Source organism: Sarcophilus harrisii, chromosome 4, assembly GCF_902635505.1.
Source record: "Sarcophilus harrisii chromosome 4, mSarHar1.11, whole genome shotgun sequence".
Taxonomy (NCBI): domain Eukaryota; kingdom Metazoa; phylum Chordata; class Mammalia; order Dasyuromorphia; family Dasyuridae; genus Sarcophilus; species Sarcophilus harrisii.
The window spans coordinates 412,393,430-412,417,288 of record NC_045429.1 but is presented as its reverse complement, the minus strand read 5'-3'; positions in this window follow the sequence as shown (position 1 = coordinate 412,417,288).

Below are 23,859 nucleotides of genomic sequence, written 5' to 3'. Positions count from 1 at the left end.
TTTCCAAGAGTTCCCATTAAAATGCAATTAGCGGAGTCTCTTCAGTTCTGGATGTGAAAGGAATATGTCCCGGCCACCTATCTCGGCAGTGGGCCATGCGGATCAACGGCATGTACCGAATATCAATTACTCTGCAAAATGGAAGGAGATTCTGTGCTACTTGGTAAGACCGTGTCCATCTGCTTGGCCTAACCTGGTCTCAAGTCGAACGAGAAGCCAACTTTGGTCTCTATCTACTACTCACTTTTTGCAATCGAATTCTGGCATCGAGATATTGGAGACAGACACCTTCAAACTCCTTTTCCAGACACTGGCAGATACTGTTTGTTGTTATCAGCAGGTCTTCGACAAGGTGAGATTGGTTCTCTCTTGCGAACGAACCATGAAATTTACTCAGACTTTGCGCTCAAGGATCCGTTCTACTCTTTGGAAATGCTCATCAGGTGTGAGTTGAATCTAAAATCTAAATCTAGATTTAGCCCTGGAAGTGAAAAGGCTAGAACTTTTAGGCCAGGATCATAAGCCCTTCAGCAAAGCCCAAAGCTTGAGACTGTAATGCTGGAGAAACTGAGGCAGGAGAGAGATTAGAGAGTTTTCAATTCTTTATTAATTGGAGAGTATAATTGACTGGACAGGACTCTCGTCTCAAATTATCCAGTGAGATAGAGATAAAGATATACTGGGACCAAGGAAACCATGTTGGTCACAGGGCTGTCATCTCAAAGAATGAAGCAGCCCAGAATAAGAGCGGTCCCCTCCTTTAAATAACCCTAGAGACAAAGACCCCCCCCAAAAAAAGCGGGAAGGCTTCTGTCAGGTTGGGGGGAGACCATAACTCCTAAAAGCCCAGAGACAGGATGTCTGAATACCCAGAGATAAAGATGTCAGTGAGGTATCTTGGAATATTTTAGAGGGATATTGTAAATTCTTGAGGACAGAAGTTCTGCTCTCTTGTTTATCTTGCTAGCAATTTATAACCTTAGAGTAAACGGTTCCCAGTCTTAATGGACTAGAGTGGGTTTTTACGACTAAGGGGATTTAACAGAACAGCTAAGGAAACTGAGACAAAGGAAACTAATTCAGGGAAACCAAGTCAGAACAGTTAAAGAGAACTGTGGCATAACAAGACAAACAGCAATTTTATTAGGACGGCCATCCAAATACCCACGATCGAGTACAAGAAGAAGAGGGGCCTCTGAGCAAGAGAGGTGTGGTATTTAAAAAAATTAACTATTATTATAAAAAAGAGTTGTGTTACTTTTAAAATTTAACTATTATAAAAAGAGCTGTGGATTTAAAAAATTAACTATTATTATAAAAAAGAGGTGTGGTATTTTTAAAAAATTAACTATTATAAAAAAGAGGTGTGGTATTTTAAAAAATTAACTATTATTATAAAAAAGAGGTGTGTTACTTTTGAAATTTAACTATTATTATAAAAAGAGGTATGGATTTTTAAAAATTAACTATTATTATAAAAAAGAGGTGTGGTATTAAAAAATTAACTATTATAAAAAAGAGGTGTGGTATTTTAAAAAACTATTATTATAAAAAAGGTGTGTTATTTTTAAAAATTAGCTATTATTATTAAAAAAAGGTGTGATATTTTTCAAAACCCACTATTATTATAAAACATTCACTGCAACATTCAGGCAGAAGCTAGGTAACCACTTGCTGGGTATGAGATGGACCAGTGGGCCAAAGAAATCCCTTCCAAGCCATATTCCAAATGATTTTTATGATAAACTGTTATGGGCCAGAACTTGAAACAAGGTGCTAAGTCACTGGAATTGATATGTACTTGGTTCACACCTTTGGAGTTCACACCTTTGGGAGAATTCACACATTAGAATTCACACCTCTCATGCCTTTAGAGTTCACACCTTTAAGAGATCATATATAAGGAGCTCCCACAAGCCAAGTAGAGACTTTGGGAGATTCACAAGTCAGGATTCAGTGGAGGAGATTCACAAGTTACAGTTCCCACAAGCCTACTCTCTCAGAGGAAGAGTCAGATCCATTCGATATTCCACCTGTGCTGGCTGGAGGCTTTGGATTCAAAGGGAGCTGAAGGCTGAAGCTGGCAGAGACAAAGGAATAGCAACAAGAGCTTTCGGAACAAAGGAAAGCTAACCGGGTATTTTGGAAGAGACAATAAAGGATTGGACTTTAACAGCTGGCTGCATTTGAGGTGATTATTACACTGAACTGAAACTAAGGCTGCCTCCAGAAGCCCCTCAAGAAATCTGCTCCCAGAGAACATTATACTTTAGAGAAGAGAACATTACAATAGACCTAGCTTTCTCAGTGATAGATCTCTAGAAAACTTCCTCTTTTGCTAAGGTCATCCATTCCACATTTGAATCCCTCTTAAGAGTTAAGATACCATTGCTTATGCAGAACTGAAACCTGGACTTCAGGACCAAGTGGAGCACAGAAAATGTTTCCCATGTGGATACCAAGGCTACAAATATCTGACACCTAGAATATTCTTTTGCATAAACCCCCCAAACTCTAAGGTTTCAAGCGATCTTCAAGTGATAGGATTTTCAATCTGATTCCTCTTGTTAGTGTCATTCCCCAAAATAGGAGGCACCAAGTTAGGCAATTGTAATTCTGGATGTGATCTGACCGGGAAAAGATACAGTGGCACACTATAAATCAGTAAGAGTAAACAGAGTAGCAGACAATCTGTTCTTAAAAAAAAAAAAAAAAAAAAAAAAAAAAAACCAATGCAACTAAATAGCAAATTTCTGAACAAAGCTACCTTAGGTAACCTCATGGGGAAGTTAAGATACTACTTGTCCTAGAGGTTATGGGGGGAGGAATATATGAACAGCAAATGAAGTAACAAATATTAAGGTATTTTGAAAAGTTATAAATGCTCTAGCATAGCTTACATGTGAGAGGGCAAATTTTACACCACGGTATGGAGCTGTGGGGCCATGGCTTCCCTTCTGGCGTGGTGCCCAAAGCCCCTGGACCTATTTTGTCAAGGGGAGAAAGCACAAACTGGGTCAAGATTCTTCCGCTCCTTTTAAAATATACTACATTTAGTATCCAAAAAGTGCAATTAGGGGAGCATTCTATGAATTCATTGCTAATGCTTTAATTGTCAATACCTTAGCAAAGATGAGTCAAGAGCAAAAATAACAGGTACTATGGGTACCAGGAGGAAAAACAAAGCTAACATTTATGTTCTGACAATATGCCTATGTTATGGCACTATATTAATCTCTTTGCAATTATTATCTCATTTGATCCTTACAACACCTGGGGAGATAGGTGCTATTATTATCCCCACATTACAGATGAGGAAATTGAGGCAAACACAAGGTTGTCCAGGCTAATAAAGAAAAAGGATAATGAATGGGGAAAGTGGATTGGTCAACCCGATCCTCAGTAATACAGAGTAATTATTATTACTCATATTTGTGAAAAAGTCAATTAGTTTCTTTTTTTCCCTGAGGCAATTGGGAATAAGTGACTTGACCAGGGTCATACAGGTAGGAAGTGTTAAGTGTCTGAGGTCATATTTGAACTCAGGTCCTCTTGACTTAAGGGCTGGTGCTCTATCCACTGCACTATCTAGCTGCCCCATGAATAAGTCACTGTTTAAAAGTTTCAGGTCACACAGTTTAGCAGGTGTCTGTGGCTGGATTTGAACCCAGATTTATTAAGTACTTATGATGTTAAGTCTGCTTGAAAAAGCTGCACAGCAGGATGCATTGCTTAGCAGATTGTGTCCAGACAGAAAGGATTTAGAGAAGAGAAACTTGATAGGATTTAGAGTAATAGATTAGATAAAAAGACCAGGTGAAACCCATAATTTGTAACTAGGCATTTCTGCACCTGAGGAAAACACCTGCCTTCAGACAGCAGCTGGCAAGGTACTCTGTTGAGGGGGAGGAAGGACACTGTTCTTTGCGTTCTGGGGGAGACACATACTAGACATAAACATGTGGTCAGGGTTAGGGAGGCTGTTCCTTGGTTTTGGAGGGGTAAGATAGAGTGAAGTAAGATAGAAGTTCATCCCTGCACTAAGGTGCACCCTCTAAAAGCAGTGCCCTGGGGGAAAAGATTCATTGCCCTGCCTTCCTTACAATTTTGGAGTCTGAGGCAGAATTAAAAACTGCTGTTTCAGGATCAACAAGAACACAAGTGGATTAATGGCGACCTGAAATCGAAAGATGAAGTTTGGCCCCAGTGAGGGTCAGTGAGCAGAGGCACATATTTACCTGCTATTCTGAAAGTAACAGGCATATTTTACAGTATGCCAGCAGCCTAGTGAGTGATTTTATCTGAATTAAGCTTGTTTAAGTAATGAGACCTGAGTGTAAATGACCTTCCTGCCCCTGTCCCAGCTTCTACCCATTCTGACTGGAATAATTCCCAAAGTGAGCAAGATTTTGGATAGCTAAAAAAAGAGTAAATTTGGAATCCAGCTGTATTTGAGCATGGGGTATGGGGGCGATAACAGGGGTGAAGTAATATGGCAGCTAGAATAAGAGGGCTCCTCTCACACAAGGAGATTCATTTCTCTGAGCATTAATTGAGCACCTACTATGTTTCAGGCACTGTGCTAGATGTCACAGGATACAGTCTCTGCCTTCAAGTAACATATCTTACTGGGGAGAATTTGGGAGTGGAGGGACTTTGGATGCAGGATAGAGGATTGATAGAGTGAACCCCTCTAAGAAAATACTGTGAGATGTGTTACAGTTTGCGTTCTATCTAAGATTTTCAGGATGTCATATTGTCCAGCACTTTCTATATAATAGGCTTTAATAAATGCATCTGGGATCGAAAGCATCACATCTATGAGCGGAAGTCCATCCCTCTCTGCTGCTGTTACCAGCTCAAGTCCAGGGCAGCAGAGTCCAGAATCCCTAGAACTGGAAGCATCTCTATCTCTGCAGTAGGTAGAAGCTCTTAAATCTAAAATATGACTAATTAGAGTTCTAATAAACTAACAGCTAAGTAATGTAGTGGATAGAGCCCTGAGCTTGGTATCAGGGAGATCTGTGTTCAAATCCAGTCACAGACACTTGCTGTTACCCTGTCTTTAATATCTGTTTGCCTCAAATTCCTTATTTGTAAAATAAGAATAACAACACCTACCTGTTAAGACGTTATTTTGAGGATTCCTCAAATTCCTTTGAGGATTATGTAGAGACATAATTCACCTTGGACTTCTATTCCAATGAATATTATCAATATTAATCAATTTGATAAAATTATATCAAAGTTTTGTATATAAGGCCCCAGAGCTGTAAGCTGCAGATTCTAAGTTCACTTGCTTAACTATAGAAAGTTAGCTTTTAGACCCTCTACCCATTTTACCTTGTGAAGATGACCAAATTTAGCTTGGCAGAGGTGACAACTACATGGAAAGTCCCCCAAGATATTTTTGTACCTCCAGACCAATCCTTTGTCCAGTGGGAGCAGATGATCATCTTTTAATCACATAAGGCACTATGACAGCTGGTACCATTTCTTCCTGCCCAAATTAAAGAGAAGCCTGTCCATCTTATGTGGAGATATTTCTTGCTTTGCCCAACTTGTGACTCTGTTGACATATTGCTTATTCAGTGGAATTATTCTATATTTCGTATGACTTTTCTGGAATTATTGGACATCTAGCCCTATTTTTAAAAAAGGCCTTGGAAGGAGGTGACATCTTAGAGCATGAGGAAGATCCCTTTATTAGAGGGGACTATGGATCCTTTAATAAAATGCTGTTGGCTCAAACCTCTACGTCAGTCTCTCTTATTGTAGGTAGGATAATTTAAATCTCCACACTCTAAAGTACATTATAGCAAAATGATCAACATTAATAATAAAGACAATGATAATAGCTCATTTTTGTATTGCATTTTTAAAAAATTTGCAAAGCTGTTTTCAGAGGCAATGTGATTTAGTGAATAAGGAGATAAATGGCTCTAGTCAGGAAAACTGGGATTCACTTGTACCCGAACCCTGATGTCTGTGTGTCCCTGGCAAAGGGATGCTGGTAAAAAATTTAATAACTGACTTGATGGAGAGGGCAGGGAGGAAGATAGGCACAATGAATTTTTAAGCTTCATCTGCATTATTAACATTTTTCTATCACTTTATTAAGTCTAGACATCCAACAAAACAATAAATCAGGCCCTAGCTTTGTGACCTTTGAAGATTTCCGAGGTGTAATTGCTCTCATTGGAAATTTAACCATGAGTCCTTTGAATGGGCTTCAGGACAACTTTGGAACCTGGACAAGTACCTCAACCTCTTAATGCCCTCAAACAAGCTCTCTATCATTTTGATGGACAGAGAGAGTATTGATCAGCATTGGTCAAGGGAGCTTCTCCCTTGGAACTCCCGTTACTGATCAATTTGAAGGACTTGCCCAAAACTCCTCCCCCTAGAAACAAAACTTTCTTCATAGCCACCAGATAGGATAGTTGTGCAAGCATTATTCTCCACATTTTACAGATGAGAGAACTGCTCAAGTGACATGTATCAGGTCACACAGTCATTTAGAATAATGGCTGACTTATGTACTGCTACATATGAGTCAATAAGTGCCACCAGCATGATTTTATCATACTGTATTTTTAGACAAGCAGATAATTGCTCCAGGACCTGGATCAAATTCCTGAGTTTAAATCTGGCTTCAGAAGCTAGCTGTGTGATCCTGGATAAGTCTCTTAACCCTGTTTACCTCAGTTTCCTCATCTGTAAAATGATCTGGAGAAGGAAATGCATACTGTTCCAGTATCTCTGCCAAGAAAACCTCAAATAGGGTGCCATTGGCTATTGACTCAGACATCTGCCTCAGTCTCTCTTATTGTAGGTGGGATAATCTGAAGTGTTGGCTATGACTGCATAACAATAAAACAAAGTAAATCTAGATAAGGAAAGCAATACCAGAAGGTTAAGTGATTTGCCCCTATGTGGCACAATGAGGCAGGAATCACCCTGAGATAAATAAGGTAGAAATCCTTTTTCCCTTTGGTCTAGAGAATTAAAGGGTCCAAGGGGATGTTTCTCAAGAATACTTTTCCTTTTCTGCTCTTCCTCAGAATCAGCTCAAATCCTACATTCTGTCCAGCTTTTCCTGTTATTCCCTTCCTCCCTCCTTCAAATCCTTCTCCTCCAATATTACCTTCTCTGTCTTACATGCACAATTATCTGTACATCCTCTCTCCCAGAAGAATGTGAGCTCCATGAGGTCAGTGACCGAGGTCAGCCTCTTTTTGTATCTCCAGTGCCTGGCACATGGCAAATGCCTAATATGCTCTTGTTGACTGACTGGCAAGAGAAAAGGAAGATACATGGGCAGATGAGCTGGCTCAGAAGAGAGATTTGTACTCAATTCTAATCCTAAATCTCTTACTTTATCAGGGTAAAGACAAGTGTAGCAAAGTGCCTGGCACATAGTAGAATGCTTAAAATAGACTTCTTGACTTTGTAAGCCCCTGAAGGGAGCAACCAAATCCTGGAATTTGGGAGAACAGCTGGCATGCAGTGGCAGTCCAGAGTAAGAAGACAGTGGTTGCCAAAATCAGGTCATATGAAAGTTATTCAAAGGATCTGGGCATGTTTAACCTGAATGGTCTGTGTGGTAGTGGGACTCCCTTTGTAAATCAGCAGCCCTTCCTTTAGTTTTCCCAATTCCCAGATCACGTGAATTAATCAGCCTCATGGTCTGCTTGTCATCCTATTGCCCCATAAACTACAGAATGAACATTAGCCCTGAACGAGTCTGTCCAGCTCCATTTTCTTGTTGCACAGCATCTCTAACAAATCTTCTAGTAATTGGAAAAAGGAACTTGTGGTCCTACATCTCAGGGGCTGATTTTAACCTGTCAGGTAGTACTTGTGAACCTCTTCCTGATCCAGCCCACAACCAGAAGAGGCAAAGCAGATGCTAATGCCTTTCCTTCCATTTTCAATGCTGGCTCATTTCTTTTTTGTTCTTCCCTATTATTCTCCCCTCTGGGGAAGTCTTATTTTTCACTCCTGTACATGATACAAGACCGGTTGGTCCAATTCAGACTAAACTTATCCAGAAAAATAATAGGAGGAAGATGGGGGACTGTCACTTCTGGGATATATCCAGAGCACCTCCCATGACTGTAGACAAGGTGGCAAAGGTGGGGTTGCTCACCCTAAGCATATGACATCCCACTACCAGATCTAAAAGGACATTCCAACTTCCAACTACTAGGATTTCATAACCCTATGGTCTTTGCTCTTCATTATCCTTCAGAGGTCAGCTCAAGCCCTGCCTTCTCCCAGAAACCTTCCTTGATCTCTCTTTCCACTCAAGACTTATTGCCTTGATCACCTTCACTTTTTTGTTGCTTAGGAAACTGTATTGTCTTTAATTCCTATTCATGCTGGTTTATCTCATCTCTGAAACCGGATCCCGAGCTTCCTTTGTAGAAAGTCAACTTCGCTTATATTTTGAAGTTCATTTGAAGAAAAATATTAAAGATGCAGCTTGGGGTACTGGATGGCTTTATTGGATTTAGGATTGCTTAGCTGCCAGGAAAGTCTGGGATCAAATCCCACCTGTGACATCATTAGTTACATGACCATGAGTAAAAAATCACTTATGTCTCTGAATCTCAGTTTTCTCATCTGGGAAATAGGACTACTATAATATTTATGGTACCTTCTCATTTGTGGGACAGTTGTGAGGCTTAAATGATATGATATGCACAAAATGATCTGCAAGCTTTAAAACTCTGTATAGGGTCTTACAAAAGTCTTACAGTAATTTTAAGCTTTTTTATTTTAAAACATTTTAAATTTATTTTTAAATTTTAAGTCTTACTATCTTAGCATTACAGGAAAACTTTTGCAACATGTAAGGCCAGTTATTATACTTATCCCGCTGGGTTAGTCTGCATTTCCCTAAAAGCTGCTTTATAAACTTTTACTGATGACCAGTCCTCTTTGTTTAAGGAAGCAAATACAACCACTAAGGTCAAAAGAGAAATCCTTCAATCTGTAACAGTATTAAGGTAATAATAATAATCAGAACATTTATAGAACATTCTACATGAGATGCCTTCAAAACAGTACATGGAGGTGGTGCAAGTGTCATTATTTCCATTTTACATATTTGAGAAACTGAGGCTCAGAAAATTGAACATGACTTAAGTATCCATGACTAGCAATAATCATAGTTGATTTTATGTGGCGCTTTTAAAGTTTTCCAAATATTTGCTTGCATCCTATTATTTGTCCCTTTGTAAGGAGTCAATAGAGTGGAGAATCAGACCCAACTCTTCTTCTGACTCTAAGAATAAACTCACACTTTTATTATGCTTTGAAATTTACAAAACCACTTTTCTTGCAATAACCCTATGAACAGATCAAATCAATAAACAATTTATTAAACCCCTACTGCGTATTAGATATTTTCTCCTTCCTTCCCTGTGCTGAGTTGGAGGAGATATTTTTTAAAAAGCAAAATAAAAATTTATTGGAGGGAGTCAGTATGCAAACAAACATGTACAAATGGTATATATACAGGATAAATTTGAGATATTCTGTAGAGCGCAGATACTGGAATGAAGGAGGAAATGAAAAAGGTTTCTTGCAGAAAATGGGAATTTAGCTGAGATTTAGAGGAGCCAGAGATGAAGAGGGAGAGGTTTCCAGGCATGGGACATGGAGTGGGTTGAATGGAGCATCTTGCATGAGAAGAAGCGAGAAGGAAAGTATCACTGGATCACATTGGAAGGGCTAAAATGTAAGATTGAAAAGGTAAGGAGAGGCCAGATAATGAGGAGCTTTTAAATCTGGAATTGGGTAGTAGCCATTGAGTAAACAATGGTATGTTTTTATAGCTGTAGTTTTATATTTGATCCTGGAGATAACATGGAACCACTGAATTTTGTTGAATAGGGTGAGTCCTGCCCTTTAAGATCATTTTGGAGGCAGCTAGATGGTATAGTGGATAGAGTACCAGCCCTGAAGTCAGGAGGACCTGAGGTCAAATCTGACCTCAGACACTTAACACTTCCTATCTGTGTGACTCTGGGCAAGTCAGTTAATCTCAATTCCCTCAGGGAAAAAAAATAATAAATTTGACAGCTTTGTGAAAGCTGTATTGGACTGGAAAGAGACTTGAGTTGGGGACACCAATGAAAAGGCTATTGCAATAGTCTCGGTCTGAAAGAGAACAGTGGTAGTGTCAAAGGAGAGATGTACACATGGAAGATTGAAAAGATAGGATCCACAGGACTTGTTAACAAATTGGATATGTGAAGGATGTGGTTTACTTATTGTCATACCCATTATACAGATGAGGGATTTGCCCAGATTTACACAATTAGGAAATGCAAATCAGGATTAAAACCCAAGTTTCCATAATCTAGATTCAGTGATCTTTCCACTATGACATCAGAGATATCTTCACTGATTCCTCCTCTACATTTCATTGTTCCCTTTCCCCACACCCTTCTCTTCTTAAATTTGGCCTCAAAGATCTCAAAATTCTTTCCCAAGAAACATTCCCCTCATCCCAGACTATTGTCTTAATCTGAAGGTAGGTTTGGGGGAGGGCTCTCTTTCCTGGTCTCTCTCCTTTCCTCAGCCCCTAAGAAACAGCCAAGATTTCCTTTCTTCTATCCTTGGCTGTTCTCTTTAGTTTATTCTCTTCTCAACTTTGCCAAAACCCTGCCAACCTCCTCCTCCACACCTGATGGCAAACCTTTCTTAGTTCTCAGCCACACTCTTGATGTGACTCTTCTGGCTTCCAAATCAACTGCCTTTCCCCCCTCCTCATTAACAGGAAACATCCACAGAACCTGGATCTGCAATTTACCACCTGGTTCTTTCCTTTCTCCAGCTGGGTCGCTTCTTTCTGGCATCTCCTACAGCATCAATAACTGCATCATGCATTTGTCACAGATTTTGAGCCTTTTGTGGATTATCCTCCATAGGTCCCTCTTCCTAACAGACTATAAATTCCTTGAGTGGGGTATCATGGTAGAAACTGACTTTTGTCATCGAGTCAGAGATTTTGAAACTGGAAAGTCGTCTAAGACCATAAAATCCAAAATTCTCATTTAAGGAAGTGAGTAACAGAGAGAGATTAAATGATATGCCTAGAACACACAGGTAGTGTCTGAGGTGGGATTTGGATTTCTTCTTGATTTTATTGTAGTTAGGTGGCATAATGGACAGGTACTAGATTTGGAGACAAAGACTGGAGTTCAAATCCTGCCTTAGACACTTACTAGCTGTGTAATGATAGGCAAATCGTTTAATTTTTCTCAGATTTAATCTCCTGTAAAAAAGAAATAATAATTGTCCCTACCTCAGAGGAACAAATGAGATTATGCATATGTACATACACACACACATATATACCTGTGTAAATTTTTAAGAGCTATATACATATTATTAATTTGTTATTATTACATAAGTAGTTATAAGATATTAAGATTAAGACCAAACTCTTGGCTTTAGGACTTTCTTTACATGCTTAAAAGTTACTAAGTATCTCAAAAGGTTTTCACTTATATGACTTGTATCTATTAATATTTACACTAATATATTATATACATTATATACAATGTATTATAAGTTCAAATAACAGTTTTATTGATTTCTTTAAGTATATACATAATGTATTATATAATATATACATTAATTCAAACAATATTTTTATTAATTTCTTTAAGAAGTAAAAATTCCTTACATGTTAACATAAATAATATGTTTAAAAGGGAAACAACTATTTTCTAATATAAAAGAAATTAGTGGGAAGAATGGTCTTGTATATTTTTATATATTTATTTATTTATATATTTATATATTTTTTTCAAGCCTGTGTAATGCCTGGTTTAATAGAACATAGTCAGATTCTCCTTTCTCCTTTTGCATTCATTCAGTGTGTTATGAGATGGTCAAAAGGACTGTTTTTGTGTCTATGGCAAGACCTTCGGAGCTCATATTGGTCTGATCAACCACAGTTGGACACATTGAACATTGACCTAGACATAGTGGCAATATTGTGGTCCTCTATGAATTGGGTTAATGTTGCTGTTAGTCCTGGGTTCTGAAAGGACCAAAGACATCAGCAAGGTGATGTGTTGACTAGCAAATGAATTGGATTTAAGGGCTGTGCAGAATTATCAGCTTCATTCTTTCCTCCAGAGTTATCCGAGTCCAGTGGTAAATCAAAACAGTCAAGAAGACTGGCAATGGCCTAGGATGCAATGGGAGAGGTTGGCTTTTTAAAGCTAAGCTCTTTCCCAGGTCTCAGTTTGTCTGAGGCAATACCCATTCATCAATTAAGTTAAATAAGAATTGAGGGAAAAGATGACTAAGTTTGCCTTCACAAAAGAATTAATTTTCAAGCCCCTTGATTATATCTTTATACCAAAATTACTCTGACTTTCACTGATTGGTCAATAATGGGCCTCACTTCTTCATTGTTTGGGCTTTGATGGCTCAGAGAAAATATAAATAACAATTGTTTCTGTTCCTCTTTGAATACAAAGAATAACAGCCAACTATAATATATTATTTTGATTGTCTTACAGGAAGAAAATCCTCACCCACATGTGTAGTTGCAAAAAGGAGGCATATTTTAATAGATAAATAATTTCTCATCATTATTATGAAAATACTTTGGACTCTGTGGAAAAAGTCTCAGGATGCCTTGAGGCCCTAAGAGAGTACTTTGAAAACCAATGTGGAACACCCTGCTGTCTTTCTATTTTTGTATCTGCACCTAACACAATACCTTATAGATGCTAGGTATTTGCAAATTATTCATTGTCTGTCTAATTTGGTTTTACCCAAGTTCCCCTCAGAGTCCATCCTTCAATTAGTCAATTCCTCTTTATGAAAGTGAAGATCTATTAAGAATTTCAGAACATCTAGACCTTTCTCTTCTCTTAGAAAGACAAGAATGCAGATTCCTCTTCTTCTTAAAAAGAGCTTAGGAGGAATGATCTTATTGTGTGACCCTAGACAAATAACTTAATCTGTAAAACAAGATAGTTGGACTAATGAATGCCCTCTGAGGTTTCTTCCAACAGCAAGCCTTTGATCCTGTGAAGACCGTGCTTGGTGAGACATATTCTGTGGGTTAAACACACAGTCCTACTCCTAAGGGAGCTTATAGACTAACTGACTTTTTTATTAAAGTTTTTTATTTTCAAAACATATGCATAGTTTTCAACATTCACCCTTGTAAAGCCTTGTGTTCCAATTTTTTTCTCTTCCTTCCTCTGTAATGCCGGAGAAACTGAGGCAGGAGAGAGATTAGAGAGTTTTTAATATTTTATTAATTGGAATGGACTCCATTTATTGACTGGACAGGACTCTCATCTCAAAGTGTCCATTGATGAATGGGAGAATCCCAAATCCTTAAATACCTTTTACAAACAAAGAAGGGGACAGAAGAGGGAAACTTTCTTCACAGACCCCTTTGGTTCTGTCAGGATGGGGGGAGGCCATAAATTCTTACTAAAAGCCAGAGTCAGGATGTCTGAATAAACAGAAGTGAAGATGTCAATGAGGTATCTGGGATAGTCATATCTCTTGGAATATTTTAGAGGGATAGTGTAAATTCTTGAGGATAGAAAGAGTCAGGAAGTCTGATCTCCCCCTCTTATCTTGAGTCTTACATTTACAATTTATAACCTTAGAGCAAATGGTCCTCAGTCTTAATGGACCAGAGGTGGGGGGGGGGGGGGGGAAGGGGAGGAGGTTAGAACTAAGGGGATGAGGCAAAACAGTTAAGGAAACTGAGATAGAACAATTCAGGGAAACTCAGTCAGGACAATGCAGGGAGACTGAATCAGGACAATTAAAGAGAATTGTGGCACAACATCCCCCACCTCTTCCCCTAGACAGCAAGCAATCCAATATATGTTAAACATGTGCAATTCTTCTATAATTATGCTGCACAAGAAAAAATCAGATCAAAAAGGAAAAAATGAGAAACAAAATAAAATGCAAACAACAACAAAAAAGTGAAAATACTATGTTGTGATCCACATTCAGTCCCCTTAGGCCTCTCTCTGGGTGCAGAGCCATCACAAGTCTCTTGGAATTGGTCTGAATCACCTCATTGTTTAAGAGAGCCACTTACCTCAGAATTGATCATCATCTTATAATCTTGCTGTTGCCGGGTACAATGATCTCCTGGTTCTACCATTTCACTTAGCATCCGTTCATGTAGGTCTCTCCAGGCCTCTCTGAAATCATCCTGCTGATCATCTCCTATAGAACAATAATAATTCATAATATTCATATATCAGAACTTAATGGCTAATCAGCCATTTCTTAACTGATGATCATCCATTCAATTTTCAGTTTCTTCCCACTACAAAAAGGGCTGCTACAAACATTTTTGCACATATGGGTCCTTTTCCCTTTTTTATGATCTTTTTGGGATACAGGCCTTGTAGAGACACTGCTGGATCAAAGGTTATGCACAGTTTGATAACCCTTTGAGTACAATTCCAAATTGTTCTCCAAAATGGTTGAATCACTTCACAACTCCACTAACAATGTATTAATATCCCAGTTTTCCCATATCCCCATTATCTTTTCCTTTCATCATAGCCAATCTGAGAAGTGTGTAGTGGTATCTCAGAATTGTCTTAATTTGCATTTCTCTGATCAATAGTGATTTAGGGCATTTTTTCATATGACAAGAAATGGTTTCAATTTCTTCATCTGAAAATGGTTCATATCTGTTCATATCCATTGACCATTTATCAATTGGAGAATGGCTTGAATTCTTATAAATTTGTATCAATTCTCTATGTATTTTAGAAATGAGGCCTTTATTAGAACCCTTGGATATAATTTTTTTCCCTTTTATTGCTTCCCTTCTAATCTTATCTGCATTGGTTTTGTTTGTACAAAAACTTTTTAACTTAATATAATCAAAATTATCCATTTTACATTCCATAATGTACTCTAGTTCTTCCTTGATCACAAATTCCTTCTTTCTCTACAGATCTGAGAGGTAGACTATCCTTTCCAACTGACTTTTAAAATTTGGACAAATATGTCAATAACTCTCCATTTCTTAAGAATATGAGTAGTAAGAATATGAAATGGAAAAAAATTTGGACCTCACATTTTTTTTTTAAATAAGTACTAAATACTACTCTTAGGTGTATATTCCAAAGAGATCATGAAAAATGGAAGAGGGCCCACATGTACAAAAATATTTATAGTAGCTCTTTTTGTGGTGGCAAAGAATTCGAAACTGAAGGGATACCCATCAACTGCTTAATGTCTGAACAAGTTGTGGTATATGAATCAATGGAATACTATTGTATTATAAGAAATAGTGAGCAGGAAGATTTAAAAAAAAAAACTGGAAAGATTTATATGAACTGATGCAAAGTGAAGTGAGCAAAACCAGAAGAACATTTTGTGGTGATCAATTATGATTGACTTAGCTCTTCTCAGCAATAAGGTGATCTACAACAATTCAGGAAGACTATAATGCAAAATGCTATCCACATTCAGAGAAAGAAATATGGAGTATGACTGCAGATCAAAGAATAATATTTCCACTTTTATTTTTCTTCTTGTGGTTTTTCCTTTTTGTTTTGATTCTTTTTTCATAACATGAATAATCTGAAAATATGTTTGAAAAATAAAATGAATGCTAAAAATCATCTTTACATGTAATTGGAAAAATGAAAAAATAACCTATTTTAAATTAGGTTTGCTGTCTTGGAAAGGAATGGAGGTGTGTAAAAGAGGAAGAAAATTTGGAACTCATGTGAACGAATCCAACCATTCTGGAGAGTAGTTTGGAACTATGCTCAAAAAGTTATCAAACTGTGCATACCCTTTGATCCAGCAGTGTTACTACTGGGCTTATATCCCAAAGAGATTATAAAGAAGGGAAAGGGACCTGTATGTGCATGAATGTTTGTGGCAGCCCTTTTTGTAGTGGCTAGAAACTGGAAACTGAATGGATGCCCATCAGTTGGAGAATGGCTGAATAAATTGTGGTATATAAATATTATGGAATATTATTGTTCTGTAAGAAATGACCAACAGGATGATTTCAGAAAGGCCTGGAGAGACTTACACGAACTGATGCTGAGTGAAATGAGCAGGACCAGGAGATCATTATATTTCAACAACAATACTAGATGATGACCAGTTCTGATGGATCAGGCCATCCTCAGCAACGAGATCAACCAAATCATTTCTAATGGAGCAGTAATGAACTGAACTAGCTATGCCCAGAAAAAGAACTCTGGGAGATGACTAAAAACCATTACATTGAATTCCCAATCCCTATATTTATGCCCACCTGCATTTTTGATTTCCTTCACAAGCTAATTGTACAATATTTCAGAATCTGATTCTTTTTGTACAGCAAAATAATGGTTTGGTCATGTATACTTATTGTGTATCTAATTTATATTTTAATATATTTAACATCTAGGTGGTCATCCTGCCATCTGGGGGAGGGGGTGGGGGTTAAAAGGTGAAAAATTGGAACAAGAGGTTTGGCAATTGTTAATGCTGTAAAGTTACCCATGCATATAACCTGTAAATAAAAGGCTATTAAAAAATAAATAAAAAATAAAATTTACTAAACATATTGAAGCTTATCAAAAAGGATAGGAGTAGAGTGTCTCAGGCCCATTGGGGCAGGTATTTCATATCTATGAATTTCTAGAAAATAAATTTGAATTTGCACGTGGTAGGAAGTAAAAAAAAAAAGAAAATTTGGAACTCAGAATTAAAAAAAAAGAATGTTTTTAAAAAAGCACATAAGTGAGGCTGTTGGGGATGAGGAAGAGAGAGAGTTTTTACTCTACTTTTCTTAAGATGAGTGATACTCATTATATACTTCAACAACAATACTGTATGAGGATGTATTCTGATGGAAGTGGATATCTTCGACAAAGAGAAGATCTAATTCAGTTCCATTTGATCAATGATGGACAGAATCAGTTACACCCAGAGAAGGAACACTGGGAAATGAGTGCAAACTGTTTGGATTTTTGTTTTTCTTCCCAGGTTATTTTTACCTTCTGAATCCAATTCTCCCTGTGCAACAAGAGAACTATTCGGTTCTGCACATATATATTGTATCTAGGATATACGGTAACATTTAACATGTAGAAGATTGCCTGTCATCTAAGGGAGGGGGTAGAATAAGGGAAGGGAAAAATCAGAACAGAAGTGAGTGCAAGGGATAATGTTGTAAAAAATTACATGCATATATACTGTCAATAAAAAGTTATAATAAAAAAAAAAGATGAGTGATACTTTCCCAATCCTTTAGTTTCTAATCTGAGGCAATATCACTTAATAAATAAATGCTTATTGAATTTAATTGTATTAAACATCTATTAAGTGCCTACTACATGCAAGGCAATTTGATAGATGATAGAGATGCAAAAAGTAAAACTAACCTTTTCCTCAAGAAGCTTACTTTCTATTTTGAAGTTTTATGATTTCCATTCACCAAATTAGTACTAATCCAGTACCAAAGTTCTTTCTCTTCCTCTTGCTGATCTTTCAAAAGTACTGTTACATAAATAAACTTTATATAATGATAATTACAGATGAAGAAACAGAGGCTGAGAGCATTTAACTGATTTTCCTATGTTCATAATTAGTATTTTTTTTTTTTTTTTAGTTCTGACTCTCTATTCACTACACTCACAACCATACTGCCTCCTATTGCTAGGTAGAGGAGTTGAGTTACATATCCAGATTTCCTCAACTCCCACTCATTCTATTCAATGAAATTCAGTAAACATTTATTATATGTATAGCATATACCTGGCACTTTTATAGACACTGGAGGAGGTACAAAGATAAATAAGATAAAGGCCTTTGGTCCAGTGAATTTACAGCCTAATGGGGCAATAACGCGTATGTATAGCACTGTTAGGATTACAAGATGCTTTCCCAACAATGTAGGTAGGTAAATAGTACAGATATTATAATTTCCATTTTATAGATAACTGATAATTCATAAACAAAATATAGTTTTATTTAATTATGTGTAATTTTACAGATAAAAAAATTCAGATGAAATAACCAGATGTGACCCAAGACAAGTGTCAAAACCTGCATTTGAGCTCAGTTCTCCTGATTCCTTTTTCCCATTGCCATAAACTGACATGTTAAATATGATATAATAATTATGATTACAATTATGAAATTAATTATAATTACATTATAATTATGATACAAAATGAAATCTAGGAGAAGTGGGGGGGAAGGCTAATGGGGGAGGTCTGTGTTCCAGACTCTCTTAGACAGCATTTTTCTGCTTTTAGGAGCCTGCAGATCTGTTTCCAAGAGAATCATGATGATGTGTAAAGTAATTGCCTTAGAGAGACAGACTTTTCTATAACTGGTTCTGGCTGGTTAGCCCTGTTTTGAAGAGTAGCCTATTTGATTGGCTGTGGAGGCATTCAAAGAGTCATGGGGACAGGAAGATCAGCCAATGTGGCAGAGCAGAAGGATGTAAGTCCTTTTATGTGGGGAGCAAAAAATAGGCCAGTGGATCTAGACTGCAGAGTGAATGGGTAGCAATTCATATATAAGAAGACTAGACGAAAAAAAAAAAAAGACTAGAAAAATATGAAGGGCTTTAAGTTATATGAAAAACTTTAAATTCCAAATAGAGGAATTTAGATAGAGACAGACAAATAAATATAGACTCTCCAAAAGGAGAGAGTCTATTTAAAAAAACTGGAGTTTTTTAAAGTAGTGAGATGACATGGTCAAACCTGTGCTTTAAGAAAGTCCTGTTGGCAAGTGAGTGGCAGATAGATTGGATAGGAAGAGACTTTAAGCATGGAGACATTTAGAAGTTATTGTAATAGTCCAGAGGGAAGGTAACAAGGGCCTGAACTAGAGTGGTGATTATATTAGTCAACAGAGGGGGACACATATATAAGAAATGGCATGGAGGTAGAAATGACAAGATTTGTCACTTGATAGGTATTTTGGAGTTGAGTGACAGTGAGAAGTTGAGTATGACACAAGGTTTTGAAGGGATCTCTTTCAGGTTGTGAACAGTTGAATTTTTTCTATTTCTACTTTATCCTCTTGTTGTAGAATTCAGGATAACACATGCTATGTTCACTTCATTTTTGTTTGTTTTTATCTTTCCCATGGTTTTTCCCTTTTGTTCTGGTTTTTCTCTCCCAACATAATTCATATTTTTAAAGCTTTTTATTTTCAAAACATATGCACTGATAATTTTTCGCATTGACTCTGGCATAACCTTGTGCTTCAAATTTTCACCTCCTTGCCCCTACTCCCTCTCCTGGATATTAGGTAGTCCAATGTATGTTATATATGTTAAAGTATATGTTAAATCCAGTGTGTGTAGACATATTTGTGCAGTTCTCTTGCTGCACAGGAAGGATCTGATCAAAAAGGAAAGTTAATGAGTAAGAAAAGAAAATGCAAGTTGGGGAGAGGGGAGGAAGTGGGGGTAGTGAGGGTGCTATGTTATGTTTCACACTCAGTTCCCACAGTCTCTCTCTGGATGTAGATGACTCTTTTTATCACAAGATCGTTGGAACTGGCCTGAATCATGTCATTGTTGGAAAGAGTCACATTCATCAGAATTAATCATCGTATAATATTGATGTTGCCATGTACAAATGATCTCAAAGTAAATTTTCTTAACTTTAAGTTGAACTATGTCACTACCATCCTCAACAAACCTGTGTTTCATCATTGTGTGCTCAAGTAAATATGACTTCAAGTTGTCATGTAAAGCTCAAAAAAAAAAAAAAAAAAGAATTTCAGGGTAATTTTCCTTAATAATTTCTTGTAATATTGTATCTGGATTCTTTTTTTTTATCATAACTTTCAGGTAGTCTTATATTGTGTCCTGCTTTCTAGAGCCCTAATCTAATCACAAGTTGGAGTGATTAAAATATACCTTCCTAGTGGAGAAGTGATGAAGTAGGTTTTCTGGGGATGGTGGAAATATGGAGTCTATTCCAAATTCTCTCATCTTTATACCCTCATACCCTTATGAAACCAAAGTGACACTGGGCATGTGCCCAGTATATATTGACAACATGGGACCATATAAACAACTTGCTTTTGTACATAGTTTGCCACTTGGTATCACTCTGCTTCAATCACAACACAGGTTGTCACCACCCCTTGACTTTTCAGGAAGGCCGAGAGTCCTTAGGAGAGATGGGGAGCTAAACCAGACATTGTCAGCAGGTTCCCTCTGGGCTGAAAGGTTTTATATCTCACCCAGAGTTCCCCCACTGTCTGTGACCCTCTACAATCTTACAATTCTGATTAAGTGAGGATAGGTTGGATTTGTAGGGTTGAGGGAAAAGAAAAGGGAGAGGCTAAAAACAGAGACTAAGAAAGAAAATAGTGATTAAAAATAAGATGGAGGAAATTTACAAGTAGTAAGTATAACTGAATATGAATGGGATATTTATAGCAGCTCTCTTTGTGGTGGCAAAGAACTGGAAACTGATTGTATCCCCAACAATTAAGGATGGTTGAATAAATTGTGGTATATGATTGTGATGGGATAGTATTGTACTGTAAGAAATGAGGAGTTCAATAATCTTAGAAGAGAATGGAAATATTTGTAGGAAATGATGAAGATTAAAGTGAGCAGAACCAGGAAAACATTTTATATAGTACAACAATGTTGTTTGAAGAATGACTTGCCTTTATAATACACAAATTGAAAATAAAGGATACATGAAGAAAGAAGCTATCTAAAGCTAGAGAAAGAATTGACAAATAGAAGTATGTAGGATAATTTACACATTTGTATGTGTGTATGTGTGTGTACATCTATTTGTTTCTAATGTTAGCCATCTCTAAGGCAGGATTGGGGAGGGTAGGGAAGGAAAAAAAGGAAAAAAGAAGAAAATGATATCATAACTTTGTTGCATATTTGAAGTAAGTAACAACTTATATGTGGTAGATTTGCAGTCTCCTGTGCAATTGGTTTTTTATTGTATGTGTTATGGAAATGTTTATTTTGTTCTACGAATTGAAAATAAAGTAAATTTTTAAAAACATTAGTAAAAAAGTTAGAAATAGGGGAGATTTTAGGGAGAAAGATAACAGACAAGAAAAAATAAAGTGAAAATAGTATGCTTTGATCTGCATTCTGACTTGACCAGTTCTTTCTCTGGATATGGATAGCATTTTCTAGCATGAGTCCCTTGGAATTGTCTTGGATCATTGCATTGTTGAGAAGAGCTTAAGTCACACATAGCTAGCATTGCACATAAGTACTATTATAGTGTATAAGATTCTCCTAGTACTTCTCACTTCACTTTGCATCAGTTCATCTAAATCTTTCCAGATGTTTCATAAATCCAACTACTTATCATTTCTGAAAGCACCATAATATTCTATTATATTCATATACCATGACCCACGTATCATTCATAAGAAAAAACTGGCAATTTCCTTTGGTTGGAATAGAAGCAAAAGTGAGATCAAATTATATCAATACCATACGTCCTTCGGTATTAAACCAAAGATACTAAGGATACCAAATACTTGTTGGAATCTTTTCTAAAAGCTTCCTTCCTCTCAGCTCAAATATTTGATTTATTGAAAATATTTAAGGCTTTCTTGCCCACCCTATCCTAGCCTACTCAAACCAGAGAGTAAAGAGGGTTTAAACTGTATGAATGCTACTTGTTCTTCCTGTTGCTGATAACAGTAGTAAGTCATTGAAAGACAGAATGCAAAATCAGAACCTTAGGACATTCTGCTAATAGATCTCCCTCCTTGTCATTAGTGACCCCACCCAACAGTACCATAATCTAATCTACATCTTTCCATCTTGTTGACAAGGATAGCTTGAAGGATTTGGTCAGATGCCTTCCTTTATGACTTTCTGCTCCTCTGTAATCCTGAGCTCCAGCCTGCCTACTTGTAATTTGTGATACTCTTCTCATTTAATATTCTACATCCCCATCCAACTTCACCGTTGCTTATTCTCATACTCACAGAATTAGAAGGGACCTCAAAGAACACCTAATCCAACTCCTGTTTGACCAAGAATCTTTACAGTACCTTGGCAGATGCTTCTCTAGGTTCTGCTTGAAGTGTCCCATTGATGATAGGACCTCACGACCACCCAAGACAGACCATTCTCATTTTGTGCAGCTCTAACTGTAAGAAAGTTTTCCTTTAGATCCAACTGGAACTTGCTTCTCTGATGCTTCCACCCTTTGCTCGTGGCTCTGCCCTCTGAAGCCAAGAAAAGAAAGTTGATTTCCCCCCCTCAAATGACAGCCTTTCAAATACATGAAGACAGTTTTCATCCTTCATCCTCTAAGACTCTTTTCCAGGCTAAACATCTTCAGTTCTGTCAAATGACCTTGAATCTATATCCCACCTTTGGCATTGATTATTCTTTTTCTTTCCTCAGTTTCCTTGTTTATAAAAATAAAAAAATCTATAAAATAGTTGGATTAGATGGATTCTGAGCTCCCTTTGAGATCCAGATCTATTACTCACTGATCTAGGAGGCACATTTTCTAATTCTTTCACTATTCTGGTTGTCTCTCTCTGGACACACGCTAATTTATAAATGGCCCTCAGTACAGAATACATTACTCTAGCTATGCTCCCAACTCCATGCATTTTCATGACCTGTCCCCTCTGCCTGGAATTCATCCTCTTTTTTTCTTCCTCCTTGCCTTCATCTCTCACTTTCCCTGGCTTCCCTCAGATTGTGGCTAAAATTCCACCTTCTACCAGAAATCTTTGCCAGTACTCTGTAATCTTAGTGTATTCCCTTTGCTATTACTCCTAATTTATCTTGTATGTAGCTTGCTTGTACCTAGTTATTTGGGGTAGTGATGGCAAATGAGTAGAGCACTGGGTCTGTATTCAAGAAGACTTGAATTCAAATCCTTCCTCCGATACTTACTAGCTATGTGACCCTGGGAAGTCACTTCACCTTGTTTGCTTCAATATTCTCAGCTGTAAAATGAGCCAGAGAAGGAAATCCAAAACATTCCAATATTTTTGCCAAGAAAATCCCAAAGGGGGTCACGAAGAGTAGGACGCGACTGAAAAATGGCTGAACAACAGGAAACTCCTTGCAAATTCGGTTTTCTCCCTGTTGTAGCATGCTGCTTCCCTCTTAATCATAATGATTTTCAGTACATATTTTCGCCTTTAGATTTTAAACTCCTTGTGAGCTGGGCTTATATGGCATCAATCCTTATCCTCAGTACCTAGCACATGTTTATTGGATAAATGACTAAATGAATGGGAAGGAGGTAAAAGGAAGCATGTGGCTGCCCATAGAGGGGATTTGGGAGCAGTTACTTCCCATCCCCCATCACTAGAGAGAAGATGAATGAACCAGACTCAGCATTCATCTGCCTGCAGCTCCCCTTAAGTGAGAAACGCTTTCATTGATAAAAAGAAAATCGAGTTGGAATGTGCAGTCAGTTACAAATCCTTCAAACAGTCCTCTGCATGAGGGGGTGAAAGAAAAACATAGCCCTCAGCTAAAAATCTGTATTCCCCCATTCCCCAGGTTTCATTGGCCTACAGCTCACAGTATTTGGAGAAGCTGTCACTGGGGAGAGGGAGAAGGCATCTGGGAGTCCAAAAAGACAATAGGAAAAGAAGGAAAAACATATAACTGGAAAGGATGTGGGAATGGGGTGGGGGAGAGAAATGTTTGTAAAGGGGAAAGGGCAGGTAAGGGAAGAGTTGAGGGGACAGCAAACCTTGGCATCTTCCACCCCAAATATGTGGGAAGCCTGGGCAGGAAGTCAGAAAGGGATCTAAGAGAAGGAGGCTCCCCTCATTTCTGGCATGCTCCCTGGGGGAGCTGGCGCACACAGAAACAAG